This window comes from Salvelinus alpinus, chromosome 12 (genome assembly GCF_045679555.1).
Source record: "Salvelinus alpinus chromosome 12, SLU_Salpinus.1, whole genome shotgun sequence".
Taxonomy (NCBI): domain Eukaryota; kingdom Metazoa; phylum Chordata; class Actinopteri; order Salmoniformes; family Salmonidae; genus Salvelinus; species Salvelinus alpinus.
Window position 1 is genome coordinate 4,703,948 of NC_092097.1, and position 15,340 is coordinate 4,719,287.

Sequence of the window (15,340 nt, forward strand, 5' to 3'; positions counted from 1 at the left end):
ATTTGTTATCTTGTTGTTATTAGTCCCACCCTTCAGCTCCATTCAACCCCTCCCATCTATTTCTTAACACCATCCATATTGGATTTCTTTTTGCCATATATTTTTAAACTGTGCTGCTTCACAAAAGTACTGTACCTTTCTATTCTCATAGTTTATACAGATTGTAAATTAAAGATAAACATTTTTGCTAAAATAATAATTATATTATTGATCGATTGACTATGACTTTTAAAATCACCCAGTATTGCTATCTGCAATTCTTCAGCCATTCCTAGGCCTGTGACCAAAAACGAGCTACATATGGACAGTACCAAAATAAATGATCTAATGACTGCCTCCTCACAGGAAAATCTGCAGAGCTGGGAAGAATAAGAGTTACAAGATGTTTGAATGATAGTGACCCGTCCTCCCAGGCTGCTGGCCTGGAGTAGGATCAGATAATTTGTGGAATAGTGGTGAGGTTTTAATGGGTACTGGGTTAGTTGGTAGGGCAATTTTTCACAAAGTGTAACGAATTCATCCTACACAATAGAGTAGGGGGCGGCATGCACCTATAACATTTGTTTGTGGACCGCAATAATACAGAAGACGATGAAGAAGTGTTCGAGGGTAAAGGCTGGAGGGGGGCGTTCCTGTAGAGAATGCACATGCAGGAACACCCCGAATTGCGGGTCGCAATCACACAGTATTGGAAGCCGGAGCTGAAGGGAATCTCGTTTTTCTTTATTTTATCTAAAGTGTAAGGTTCTCGTTATTTCCGTTTTAGAAGTTATTGGATGCTTTCTCTCTGATTTGATCTTCAACGTTCGATGTAGATACCTCTCACGTGTGTGCGGTTTTGAGTCGATAGCGTTTGACAGTGCAGTGGCTTTCACCGTGAGCCAACTCAGCCAGGGCAGCGTTTGGTTAGCCATGGAGCCAACGTTACTAATTAACTAGCGATTTATTGTTACCATTATTAGTTAGCATTGGGTTAACCATTCGGAGGGTGGTTGACACGCGGTATCGCTAACGAACCGCATACATATCGGCATTTCTTCAATCGGCTCATAATCCATGATCCTGTCATTGATATTTTTTTTTATCGAATTTTTTCTTACGGTAACTAACGTTTTAGATAATTAGCTAGCTAAAGGAGCAGGTGAGCTGACACCTTGTTTGACAGCTAAGTTACTGTTACCGTTAGATAAGAAGAAAAGGCTAACTTGGTTGCTGCGTATTGTCCGTTTAGCTAGCTAACGTTAAACATTTGGGAACTCAGCACTGCACTAGCAGCTGCTAGCTTACCCTACACTAATGTTAACCTGTCTGTGTACCAGCAGTAGCTAACGCGTTAGCAGCCTTCAACTCGGGAAAACAAACATCGAAGAAGCTTTCATTGAGAGAAGACTCATCTAAACGGTAAACGAGAGTTTATTCTATATTCTACCAACCACTGTAAATTAGCTAACTAACTAGCTAGTCTACCTAATGTACTTGCCAGAAGATACCGACCCTATCGTGAAGCTATTTTACACTGAGATGCACTGAAGTCTGAACTCAGTCATGGCTACTACATTAAGACACAATGGAGCTGGTGTGAGAGATGGGTTGGAAAACGTACCTCAATGCAGGGATGGGATATGCCACTGTACTCCACATCGTACCTATAATCAACACTGCTCTTTAAATACTGCTAGTTTTCCCTGAAAACTGCCCTTTTTGTCCTCCATGTTAACTAGCAGTAGCCACAGCATCCATTATGAAATTACATGTTGGGTTGAACAACAAATGAGCTGATTGGCTGACACTGCCACTATCAGGTGGCTCCTGATAGTTAGCATTATGACGAAAAGGGCAGTTTTCCTGGAAAACCAGCAGTATTTCAATCTTCTCGATTTGTCCGTGTGGATGAAGTTAACTTGGAGTACAGTGGCATATCCCATTCCTGCATTGAGGAAAGTTTTCCGACCCATATCTCGTGTCGGCTCCACAGTGTCTTTAATGTAAACATGATTGCATTCCCGAACGCCGTGTTTTTCAGTGTAAACGAGCATAACGGTAGGGTCGGTGTCTTGACATGCGGCACTTGGGGTGGACACCCACCTCAATCAATGAGAGAAGATTTGAAATAGACAAGATGGTGGCGAACACATTGGATTACCTCATGGAGCAAAACAATTATTTCATTTAATAACGGAGCAGTTTTTTCAATTCAAATGAACCCCCTGCAACTAGACATGGAAGTTTAGAAGATGTGTTGTCTTCCAAGTCACTGTGCTATGTGTTACACAAACTACTTTGTAACGGCTGTATGGAAAGCATAGCTATATCTTGTTATGGTCTCAACATATGCAGTGTGTGTGTGTGTGTGTGTGTGTTAGTCATTGCCCCTCTACCTGTATTTGTGGGAGAATAGTTGATTTCTGGATGTTTTGTTGGATACCCTACATATCAGACAGTGTACTAGGAACTGTGTTGTGGGAGAGATTGAAAGCTTTACTGGAAATATAGCCTCAGCCTGAGCCTACATGTTTTGGGAAGCACTATTAAAATACTCTTAGTTGTAAAGGGGATCAAATACCCATCATATACTATACAGCCTAAACTAACAGTACTCCACAATCTGGTTTGAATATCACAGAATAGCATGGTCTATTAGATTAGTTAATGTAGCCAACTTCAGTCCCCTCCCTCCCTCAACTCATCTTGCCTAATGAGCACATAAGAGCTTGGATAGGAAAAGCATGTAGTGCAGATGACTGTACGCTGCTCACTCTCTGTGCAGCAGCAGCATATAGTCAATTGGTGTCCGAATGCTATGGGTGGGGCATGTGGTTTTTAGAGAATAGCTTGTGTGGTTTTAGGAACAGGCTTGTCTTCGATGGGTGAACCATTGATTCAACAGTCTGCTCCTAATGAAGCGGCGGTGTGGTGGGAGCTGCCTGCTGTGGCTGCCTGTCTCTTGTCATCCACCTCAATTTGCTATTGCACTGGTGGCTGTACCCTAACTCTCATTTGGTACAGAAACACACATGGAAATATGCAGTTTCCCTTGTCAATTTGTCCTTATTTGAGCCTGTGTAGTTTACTTTTTTTTGATTGGAACATGAAAAGGCTCAAAAGAGGCATTTGATTTTCTATCCTTAGTTTGTACCATGTGTTATCTAGCCACATTAAAAAAATGATAATAATAGATGAACGGGTTTGACTAGATTAGGCTATAGATGGAAGTAGTATATCATAAATATTATTTTTTGAGACGGAGATTTGATAGCCCTGAGTAAATGTGATTCCAGTGATGAGTCATCTCATTCTGTTCTACCCTGTTCAAAGGCACTTACATATTTTGTCTTGCCCATTCTCCCTCTGAATGGCACACATACACAATCCATGTCTCAAGGTGGCTTAAAACCTCTTCTTTAACCTGTCTCCTCCCCTTCATCTACACTGATTTGAAGTGGATTTAACAAGTGACATCAATAAGGGATCATAGCATTCACCTGGTCAGTCTGTCATGGAAAGAGCAAATGTCCTAATGTTTTGTACACTCAGTATCCTATCTATCTGACGAACTAAAAATCACCGAAATTAAACCTAGACGGGGAGATCTGAAAATACCCATATCGGTGTTAATTTTGTTATGTTTGAGCAAAGAACACAGCATAAGCCATGGCAAAATTCATTGAATTCAATTGAACTTGCTTTAAAACTGCATTTTTCTCTCCGCTGCATTGCAAAATGGGAATAATTGCAGGAAATCAGCTTTAAAAACAGAAGAAAAAAAATCTCTGCTCCATGGATACATTTGCAGAATAGCAGGAAGTTGGCTTAAAAGTGCAACTGTTTCTATACCTTTTTGATGCGGATAAAATCCTGGGGTAGATTCACCGCCATAGAACCCTATCCCTACTCATCAGTTTGCCTACCTGAGATCTGCTTCTGTGTTTGCAGCAGTGGAGATGGTGGCTTTTGCTAGAGAGATGTGAAGAGATATTTATAGATCTTTGCCTGAGCACAGAGCTGGTGCTACTGCTGCTTCTCTCTCCCCCCCTCTCTCTCTTCACCCTCTCCCTCTCCTTCTATCTACCCCCTCGATTTATCTGTATCTCTCCCTCTAGCTGTCTTTCCCTCCACGCCTTGCTAGATGTATATAATCCTTCCACTGCTTGCTAGATGTAAATAATTGATCAGAACTGGAGGCTGGGAGGGAATAGGTGACTGGTTGCAGGGCTCTGGGTCCAGGTTGACATTGGACATGTGTGTGTTGGTTGCATGGCTGTGGGTCCAGACTGGATCAGACCTGTCATTACTTTCAGTAGCTTGACTTACATCCAATTGACGACACATTTTAATGCGAATATTCAAAAAATCTGTATGAAAACATTATGCACATTGTCCCATAAGATGTTTCCATCAAATGTACTTTTTGCAGATGAAAGGCTGTGCGTGATGATGTAGTGCATATGAAAATAACATTTTTTTGTGGTTAAATTCCCATGTACTGAATTAAAAAATACAAGTTACAGGGGTTTCCATCGCATTTTCAATTCTACTGATAGTTTTATCCCAAAAAAGGTTGCGTTATATAGCGACTGTTCCCACTCTGGTCTTGGCACGTGCAGATACAGTGCAGGTATAGCCTACATGATGACATTGTTATGGACAAAGTAGCAAGAGCATTTTTTTTGTTGTCAAACTGCAGTCAAGAATCGATCATCATGTCACCAGAATAAGACCCTCGATATTTATTGGAAAGGAGCATCAAGCTCATCACTGTGCACTTTCCCCACCCTGTGACGTTCATCACTTATTTAATCTGTAATTTGTAGCCTAATAAACTGCATACTTTCCCAAGTCGTGGGGGGAGGACCCCACAACATATCATCGCGTGACTCCAAGTTACTTCGGTATAATGGTTATTATATAAATATTTGCACATAAAATAATTTCCCACCGCCAATTCTCGCATAAATCATTTTACAGGCAGAGAAAGATCCCACCTTGTCTCGTGTATTTTATTTTGTCGACATTAGCTGTTTCAGTCAGGCCTGTCGTGACATTATTTTATTCAACATGTACTGTTATCGCCTAAAAAGGTTGGAAGGCAGCAAAACCCTCACTGTGAGAAGACGGGAACCGGTATCGAGGGGGAGAGAAACTGGATCATCTGTCATCACTATTAGATCTGATATTTCAGTCACAAGATGTCCAAACAAAAGCACGCAATAAATCCATTGTTGTGAGATGTATACATTTGGGGCAGCAAGTAGCCTAGTGGTTAGAGCGTTGGGCCAGTAACCGAAAGGTTGCAAGATCGAATCCCCGAGCTGACAAGGTAAAAATCTGTCGTTCTGCCCCTGAACAAGGCAGTTAACCCAGGCCGTCATTGTAAATAAGAATTTGTTCTTAACTGACTTGCCTTGTTAAATAAAGGTAAAAAAATTGTTTAAAAATGAAAGGAAGAAATATATATATACAAAAAAATAAATGGCAATAAGATTTGGCTACAGCTGCTGGTCGTTCTGTGTTTTGGGGGATTGGACATGTTATGACTACGCTAGGAGTGTGAATGGTTAAACATTAAAACGAAATTGGGATATTAACTTTCAGAAAACAACGGAAAAATGTTTCTTCCACAAAATGAAAGGCACAGTCGTGCCGTTATCACGAAACTACCAATAACAGGTCCCGAATCATCATAAAGGGAATTTTTTTTTTTTAACATACCTAATGCAACAATGCTGTAACGTTAGTATGAGATTAGCATCTTTCAAATGAAATGCCATGAATATAAGGTGCGTCACGTTGTTATTTTGAAAAATGGCAGTATGTGACAGCAGCGAAACAGCCTGCTCTGCCCCCAGTACAGTATCGAGTCTGCTGCTGCTCTCTGTGCTTTTAGCTGACCCCGTAGCTATATATCTTTATATCTATATACTGTATCGATTTTTATTTCTATGTACTGTATACGTTTTTCTTTCCTCCGCTCCTGACTGCATATGCTGCTATAGAAATTGAATGACTAGAACGTACATCCCCATTCAAGCCAGTGATGGCATAATGGGTGGTTATAAACGGTTATGACAGTTTTATTTTAATGATTGTCTTCATCCATAACCGTCGATTTTATACGGTAATTGTGCAAGCCCTAATGTTTATCAGTGCAGTGCCTAGCTAGCTAAAACTCCATCCCTGTGTTTGTCAGTGACGCTAGCTAGAAGCAAGCAGGCTACAACAATTTTAAATCAGCTGATGAAATTACTTGTGACCGATATAGCCTACTTGTACAGGAATAGAGATGTTTTGTTTTTACAACTTTCTCACTGTCTATCAGAGCATGCGTCAGTCTGCCCCAGTGCCTGCGTCTCATTGTGAGTGAGCCATGCACAATACAGGTCGCGGGAGACGATGCTCGCAAATAGATTTTTAATTTTGGAATATTGATAAGTGGCAGTTGATGTCAAGTGCGCGTTGTCTCAATGCTCATTTAGGTTAAAACACTTAACAGACTAGATTGATCACAAGGGCAAGTGGCGACTCGATAAAGGGCTTATGGGCCAAGTGTTTGGTTTGAGATTCAGCCTGTGACTACATTTGATAGAACGTAATAGCCCCCTAGCGGTCATACGGAACTGGACTATCATACGCAATAGGACCAAAATCTGCATGTGGAATTGTAATGTTTTGATTTTGTTTGAATTAATCCACAATATTGTACATTTTAACTAGCCTAACTTTTGCCATATTTTTGTCATGATGCATGAGAGCGTGTGCATGCATGCATACATAACGGTGTCTGCGTGTGAGCGAGGTGCATGCAGTTCATACCTGTGTGTTAGGCCTGGGTGGTATCCAGATTATCTTCAAACTGACCTTGTGCCATACCGGCATATTCGGTAATACCGGCACTGAACACAAGGGGCGCTTTAAAAAAAGAAAAAACACTGAGCCGTTGTACTCCGAAGGTTAGCAATGCTAACAAATGCATATAAAATGCCATAGAGCATGCCAACTAAATGCTAATGAGTGCATTGCGAACAATTTATATAGTGTCTGACCTAAAGTATTTGCAGGACAGACATCTCAGCTCATATTTATTCAAGTAACAAAAAAAATCTTCGCTGTTACCAAGCAATGCTTGATTTTGGAAAAAGCTCACCACTAAATAGCATGTTATCAGCATGTTAAATGTGCAACTGGAGGGAAAAAAATTCTAGACCACCTTTACGTACATACCCCAACCAGAAGTCATGCATTACAGGCAACATCCGCACTGAGCTAAAGGCTAGAGCTGCCACTTTCAAGGAGCGGGACTCTAACTCAGAAGCTTAGAAGAAATCCCGCTATGACATTCGATTAACCGTCAAACAGGCAAAGCATCAAAACAGGACTAAAGGGAAGCACAGCCAAGAGCTGCCCAGTGACACAAGCCTACCAGACGAGCTAAACTACTTCTATGCTTGCTTCGAGGCATGTAACACTGAAACATGCATGAGAGCATCAGCTGGAAGACTGTGATCATGCTCTCCGCAGCCGATGTAAGTAAGACCTTTAGACAGGTTAACATTCACAAGGCCGCAGGGCCAGACGGATTACCAGGACGTGAACTCTGAGCATGCGCTGACATACTGACATTTTCAACCTGTCCGAGTCTGTAATACCCACATGTTTTAAGCAGACCACCATAGTGCCTGTGCCCAAGAAAACTAAGGTAACCTGCCTAAATGACTACCGACTCGTAGCACTCACGTCTGTAGCCATGAAGTGCTTAGTAAGGCTGGTCATGGCTCACATCAACACCATTATCCCTTTATCACACAATGACGGCCTATCGGGGAACAGTGCCTTGTTCAGGGGTAAAACGATCTTGTCAGGTCGGGCATTCGATCTAGCAACCTTTCGGTTACTGGCCCAACGCTCTAACCACTAGGCTACCTGCCTAGTGGTTTGTTCAGGCATTCTTGAGTCTGAAGCAGATATGCACCTTTTTTAAACATTATTTGATTTATATCGTGATATTTGTTATCGAATGATTTAGATATTGTGATAATTTATTTGCCATATCGCCCAGCCCTATTACCAATCATTGTTTTTGAAACCAGTGGACAGGCAGTGATAAGCCAGTGGAAAAATGTGCTCTTGCAACAGCTGCATAGTGCGGATCCCAGCCTATGGAATAAAAGTGGGGCTTTAATTCATGCTGGTAAGATAAATCCATTGGAATAATGGACACATGCTCAAACTCGTACACGTTTGATAGACTTTAAGGGGCAATCTGCCAGCAAGCAAGTGCTCAGCATATGTGGGAACTCTTCAAGACTGTTGGAAAAGCATTCAAGGTGACTACCTCATGCTGGTTGAGATAATCCCAAGAGTGTGCAAAGCTGTCATCAAGGAAAAGGGTACTTTGAAGAATCTCATATGAAATATATTTTGATTTAACACTTTTTTTTGTTTGTTTACTACATGATTCCATATGTGTTATTTCATAGTTTTGATGTCTTCACTATTATTCTACAATGTATAAATAAAGACCCCGGAATTAGTAGGTGTGTCCAAACTTTTGACTGGTACTGTATGTGTGAAATGTGTCTCGAAACAGGGGCAGCGGGAAAAATACACTTAAAATGCGAATGAATGACGCTTATCTTGTGTTTCATTTCCATTCTAGCCAGGTAGGCTATACTCCGGTTGTAAAGATAAGCAATGTGCTTAATACTAGGAAAGGTGAGAAATAAATATAGTAGGCCTCGTCTATAGAAAGCTGATGGGATCCTCCTGTTTTTAATAGAGGCCATCACTCTGTTTTCTCACGCAATTGCATAGCCTATAGAAATGTTGCGCAACATGAGCTCTCATGAAGTGTTTGATTCGATTTTCGATAGCATTTGCAATGATGTCAGAGTTATTTAGAGGGTCAATAGAGTGCTGAGTGCCAGGCAGTTAGCAAGTTTGGTAGGCTACTAATGATCAGCAGCAGCATCAGAGCTTGGAGAAGCCTAATTACCATGACTAAACCATCACATGGAATTTGACTGCCTTCATGACTCTCGACCGCCGGTCTGGAGCTAACCCCAAACTTCTTCCATTTAAGAATGATGGCCACCATGTACTTGTACCTTTAATGCTGGAGAAATGTTTTGGTACCCTTCCCCAAATCTGTGCCTCTACACAATTCTGTCTCGAAGCTCTATGGACAATTCCTACAACCTCATGGCTTGAGGCTCTAGCACTGCGATGCAGTGCCCTAGACCACTGGGACCAAAGGAACAAAGCCTACCATCAGTAACACACTACGCCGCCAGGGACTCAAATCCTGCAGTGCCAGCCGCGTCCCCCTGCTTAAGCCAGTACATGTCCAGGCCCGTCTGAAGTTTTCTAGAGAGCATCTGGATGATCCAGAAGAAGATTGGGAGAATGTCATATGGTCAGATGAAACCAAAATATAACTTTTTGGTAAAAACTCAACTCGTCATGTTTGGAGACAAAGAATACTGAGTTGCATCCAAAGAACACCATACCTACTGTGAAGCATGGGGGTGGAAACATCATGCTTTGGGGCTGTTTTTCTGCAAAGGGACCAGGACGACTGATCCGTGTAAAGGAAAGAATGAATGGGGCCATGTATCGTGAGAGTTTGAGTGAAAACCTCCTTCCATCAACAAGGGCATTGAAGATGAAACGTGGCTGGGTCTTTCAGCATGACAATGATCCCAAACACACCGCCCGGGCAATGGAGTGACTTCGTAAGAAGCATTTCAAGGTCCTGGAGTGGCCTAGCCAGTTTCCAGATCGCAACCCCATAGAAAATCTTTGGAGGGAGTTGAAAGTCCGTGTTGCCCAGCAACAGCCCCAAAACATCACTGCTCTAGAGGAGATCTGCATGGAGGAATGGGCCAAAATACCAGCAACAGTGTGTGAAAACCTTGTGAAGACTTACAGAAAACGTTTGACCTCTGTCATTGCCAACAAAGGGTATATAACAAAGTATTGAGATAAACTTTTGTTATTGACCAAATACTTATTTTCCACCATAATTTGCTAATAAATTCATTAAAAATCCTACAATGTGATTTTCTGGATTTTCTTTCTCATTTTGTCTGTCATAGTTGAAGTGTACCTATGATGAAAATTACAGGCCTCATCTTTTTAAGTGGGAGAACTTGCACAATTGGTGGCTGACTAAATACTTTTTCCCCCCACTGTATAACCACAGTAAAACGAGTCCTGTATTGACATAACCTGAAAGGCCGCTCAGCAAGGAAGAAGCCACTGCTTCAAAACTACCATAAAGAAGCCAGACTACAGTTTGCAACTGCACATGAGGACAAAGATCGTACTTTTTGGCCATCGTTATGTTTGGAGGAAAAATGGGTGTGCTTGCAAGCTGAAGAAGACCATCCCAACTGTGAAGCACGGGGGTGGCAGCATCATGTTGTGGGGGTGCTTTGCTGCAGGAGGGACTGGTGCACTTCACAAAACAGATGCCATTATGAAGGAGAATTATGTGGATATATTGAAGCAACATCCCAAGACATCAGTCAGGAAGTTTATGCTTGGTCGCAGATGGGTCATCCAAATGGACAATGACCCAAACATACTTCCAAAGTTGTGGCAAAAGGGCTTATGGACAACAAAGTCAAGGTATTGGAGTGGCCATCACAAAGCCCTGACCTCAATCCCATGGAAAATTTGTGGGCAGACCTGAAAAAAATGTGTGCGAGCAAGGAGGCCTACAAACATGACTCAGTTACACCAACTCTGTCAGGAGGAATGGGCCAAAATTCACCCAACTTATTGTGGGAAGCTTGTGGAAGGCTTTTACTAGAGTGTATTGTCGTGGAAATTCTACACAGGGACACTCAAAGTCAATCTTAAATGAATCATTGTTTATTAACAGCAAGCTGGAAAGGTCACAGTCAAACTTAAATGCATAAAGTACCGGTCTGAAGTGAGCTCCCCCGGGGCAGTCCTGTTTTCTTATATAGTGCTTACAAGTTATATTTGCATTATTCATCTTATTCATCGTTCTTAATTCATCATTAACGTTTGGTTCATGCATGTGACCGACCAATACTGGTTCATACATGTGACAGACCAATACCTCACGAGGCTTCTCCTCTCCATGCGGAGACCTTGAAACTGAGATATCCCTTTCTGTTCTCAAAACAAAGTTCTGTGCGTACTACCAAATTGCACATACTGATCGTGAGGATTCCTCCCAGGCACGTTCAATCAGTCACTTGCATGAACACAGAAATTGGTTATTAGAAAAGCACAAACATAACTATTTCCATCGCATTATTTTCATATGTTTTACCGTTTAGAAATGGAAGCACTTTGTATATATATATTTTCCCACGTAAGTATTTGGACAAATCCACTTACTGTATCAAAGTAGTCAAGAGTTTAGTATTTGATCGCATATTCCTAGCACGCAATGACTACATCAAGCTTGTGACTCTACAAACTTGTTGGCTGCCTTTTTGTAGTTACTTTTGGTTGTTTCAGATTGTTTTGCCCAATAGGAACAGAATAATGAATGTGTTGTCATTTTTGTAAATAAGAATAGGATGTTTTTCAACACTTCTACATCCATGTGGATGCTACCATGATTATGGAGTATCATTAATGAATTGTGAATAATGATGAGTGAGAAAGTTAGATGAACAAATGTCGTCGTTCCCCCCCCCCCCCCCCCCAAAAGCCAGCCCCCTCACCTTTGCCATTAACCAGGGGTATGATCTTTGTTCCTCGAACTTTCTCACCGAAGCACAGCCAAAACAAACTTTAAATGCATCCCAAAAATGTGTAGTCATACGCTTGATGTCAGGGGTCGCGTTAACGCAGGATTCTGCATTTTTCACGCAGAAAAGATAATATATCTTGCTGCTTTTTGTAAATGCAGATCTGAGATGCTTCTTATTTGTCAACTCTGCTCAGGTTCAGTAAGGGTTTTGCTCCAGATCATCTATGTGAAAGGCCTAATTTCATGCTTCAGCTGCACTATCTTTGCTCACATCATTGGATCACCAGACAGCGCTCTGAATGACGTGTAGGCTACTTTTCTCTGGTACTTTCCTCCATTGTAAATTGCAAAACGGTTAATGTAGCTGGCTACATTCTTTCAATGATAAACATTAGAAATATGATGGCCTTGCATTGTTTTTTGCAAAAAAAACAACCTTGCTTTTTCGTTAGCTAGTTTACTTGTGTGACTGCTAGCCATATAGGCAGAGTTGCAAAGAAAAGCCATATCTGACTGGCCAATAAATATAAAAGACTAAGATGGGCAAAAGAACACAGACTCTGGACAGAGGAACTTTGCCTAGAAGGCCAGCATCCCAGAGTTGCCTCTTCACTGTTGATGTTGAGACTGGTGTTTTGCGGGTACAATTTAATGAAGCTGCCAGTTGAGGACTTGTGAGGCGTCTGTTTCTCAAACTAGACACTAATGTACTTGTCCTCTTGCTCAGTTGTGCACCGGGGCCTCCCACTCCTCTTTCTATTCTGGTTAGAGCCACGCTGTTCTGTGAAGGGAGTAGTACACAGCGTTGTGCGAGATCTTCAGTTTCTTGGCACTTTCTCGCATGGAATAGCCTTCATTTCTCAGAACAAGAATAGACTGACGAGTTTCAGAAGAAAGGTCTTTGTTTCTGGCCATTTTGAGCCTGTAATCGAACCCACAAATGCTGATGCTCAACTAGTCTGAAGAAGGCCAGATTTATTGCTTCTTTAATCAGAACTGTTTTCAGCTGTGCTAACATAATTGCAGAAGGGTTTTTCAAATGATCAATTAGCCTTTTAAAATTATAAACTTGGATTAGCTAACACAACGTACCATTGGAACACAGGAGTGATGGTTGCTGATAATGGGCCTCTGTACGCCTACTATGTAGTATTTTCCATAAAATAATCTGCCGTTTCCAGCTACAATAGTCATTTACAACATTAACAATGTAATGTCTACAATGTATTTCTGATCAATTTGATGTTAATGGACAAAAAAAACAGTATTTCTTTCAAAAACAAGGACATTTCTAAGTGACCCCAAACTTTTGAACGGTAGGTTATATGGTTTAAAATGTGGTGCAATTTCGTCAGCTATTTCTGGAGAAGTGCAAATTTCATCTGTAAGATGGTTCCTGCAATCAGTATAATGTTAAGTGGACATTCCTTCCCTTTCTCTTCGTATTGGATATTTATCCAGCTCCTATGAACAGTTTGGATGTGCGTAAAACCCTCCGGTTTGTTGCCTTGTCTGTATTATTATGCGCCCACGGGGAGCAAATGTGTTGCTTATAACTGTATTTAGACACAGCCTATTTAAAACAAGTTTTTTTTAAATTAGAATTATACTCTGTCTTTTTAGGCCTTATCAATAGTCTGGTGAATTGAATCTTGCTGATTTGACTACATTGGCAAGTCCATGTCCAGACAGCAATTTGCAATTGATAATTTGCAATTAGCCCCTATATCAGTGTAATGCTATAGCCTGTGTTTTTAACCATTTATTTCCATATTGGAGAAATGCATTTTAGAACAATGTGGACTGCAAACATGTTCAAAATATTAAGCAAATGTGGGACATATAATGAACTAGGTTATTATGGAGTAACAGAGTTGAGAACGAAATGGGATGAATGACCATAAATACGCAACTTGGAGCAACCACATATTTAGCCATGGAGCATGTTCTGATTGGCCAGTGAGGGGGCAAGCCTCGACACACCCACAACTTGTTTAATCATCTCAACCCCAGCCCTTTCGCGCCGCTACTGCTCCCGTAATTCCGGTGAAACATGTCATTTCAAATCCAAAATACTGGAGTGTAGAGCGAAATGTACAAATGTCATCTTCACTGTCAAAAAATGTGGTGTATGTCCTTTTTGGTTTACCTTGATGCTGGAGCTCCTCTCCATCGTTTAATAAACAAAAGAAAAATACTTGTGAGTTAGGTGGCCAGTGGCACTGTTTCCCCTAATGCGGATCTCAGCTTTAAGCTGATATTGACACATTTTACAAGGAATTTAATGCACACACGTAATTCAGTGTATCTGTCTGGTTACTTCTCAAGGTAAACTGAAATTCAAAATTTCTGAATTGACCCCAATCCTGCTGTTCTTATGACCCTTTTCAAGTCCAATCCAGCCTCTCCCTTTCTGATGCTGCTGAACTTTTGACTGCCTTTTAAACATGCTGTGCTGCAGTGAGGGCTTGTTGCAGGGAGAACTAAGGAAGATGATTCAAATCCATTCATCCTGTCTAGGGAATTATCTTTTCCCCCCGCTAATGAGGTCTTTCTTTCTTTCTGCTCGTCCATACACCTGCAGTGCATTTCTCCTACCACCACCAGTTTGTTTTTCATCCAACCCAAAGGCACTGAATGAGACTAGTGTAACAGAGAATCTAGCGTAGTTGGTTGTAATTGAGGACTTGACGGTTAGAGATGGTCACATGGCTTGCTCTTGTGGATCTAGGTTATATGTGGCTTCCTATACAACAAGGAGGGATGCAATGCAAACCTTGAGTGGGTGAATGGAGGAATGAACATTTCATTGTCCGGTTTTCGTCGTTGAAGTGTGTCTTGCCATCGTGCTGCTCCCCCAGTGACACAGTCCTTTAAACAGCTGGGTTTCCTCACTAGCCCTGGGCTGCCTGTCAGCACAATTATATTGTTACTGAGAGAGAAAGGGAGTGCGAGGAAGGGAGGGTTGGTGAAGGAGTAGAGTAAGGCAGAGCAGTGTGCACATGATATAGTGAGAGGAGAGTGCTCGCTCGCTCTCTCGCTCACCGTCTCTGTGCTTGTACACTTCATTCAGAAAAAGGGGCAGTCAAGAGGGGGTCCTTCCTTCCTCGTTTCCAAAACCCTCGACGTAGAATAGCTCCGACATGTACAGCTAGCTAGAACAGCCGGAGAGGACAGACAAGACCGTGAGTGCTCCCAGACCATGAAATAAGCTTTAGGCTAGCGGTAGCTAGATGACCGCGGGGGACGGATGGATTCTCCTCGGATACAGTCAGTGTTTATTGAGACGAAAGTGATGTCAGCGATCTGCTAGCGTAGCGCTATGTTGTAGCCTGTCGTTCCACCCGATCATTCATCCTGCAAAACCTCTGCATGGGAGCTGCAAATCTCTGAACACAGTAAGCAAGCGATGTGTGTTTGCGTGTGCGCCACTGTTTTGTATTATTCACATTTACCAGTTACGCGGGGTGTGTCAAAGTTAAACTTCAAACTATTATTCGGTGGATTGCCTTAGCTTATCGCCTCTTATCCGTCTCTGTTCGTGTCCTGTCTTTAGTAACGTTGCTAAAGTGTGATTTAGCTCGCTGCCTGGCTCTACGGTAGCTGACA

At 41.8% G+C, this 15,340-nt stretch overlaps 1 protein-coding gene across 12 annotated transcripts in view; it reads left to right on the top strand.

Moving 5' to 3' along the window:
* Nucleotides 1-630: 630 nt before the first annotated feature.
* The window catches only part of LOC139536508 (R3H domain-containing protein 2-like), a 69,900-nt gene continuing 55,190 nt past the window's right edge, over nt 631-15,340 (top strand). For 6 of the 12 annotated variants that reach the window (XM_071337056.1, XM_071337063.1, XM_071337065.1 and 3 more), the window contains exon 1: nt 648-1,401. The gene's annotated coding sequence lies outside the window, so the exon portion shown is untranslated. Of the gene's footprint in view, nt 1,402-14,732; nt 15,130-15,340 lie in introns of those variants that run through there. The other 6 variants (XM_071337060.1, XM_071337059.1, XM_071337061.1 and 3 more) reach the window with 6 other exon arrangements.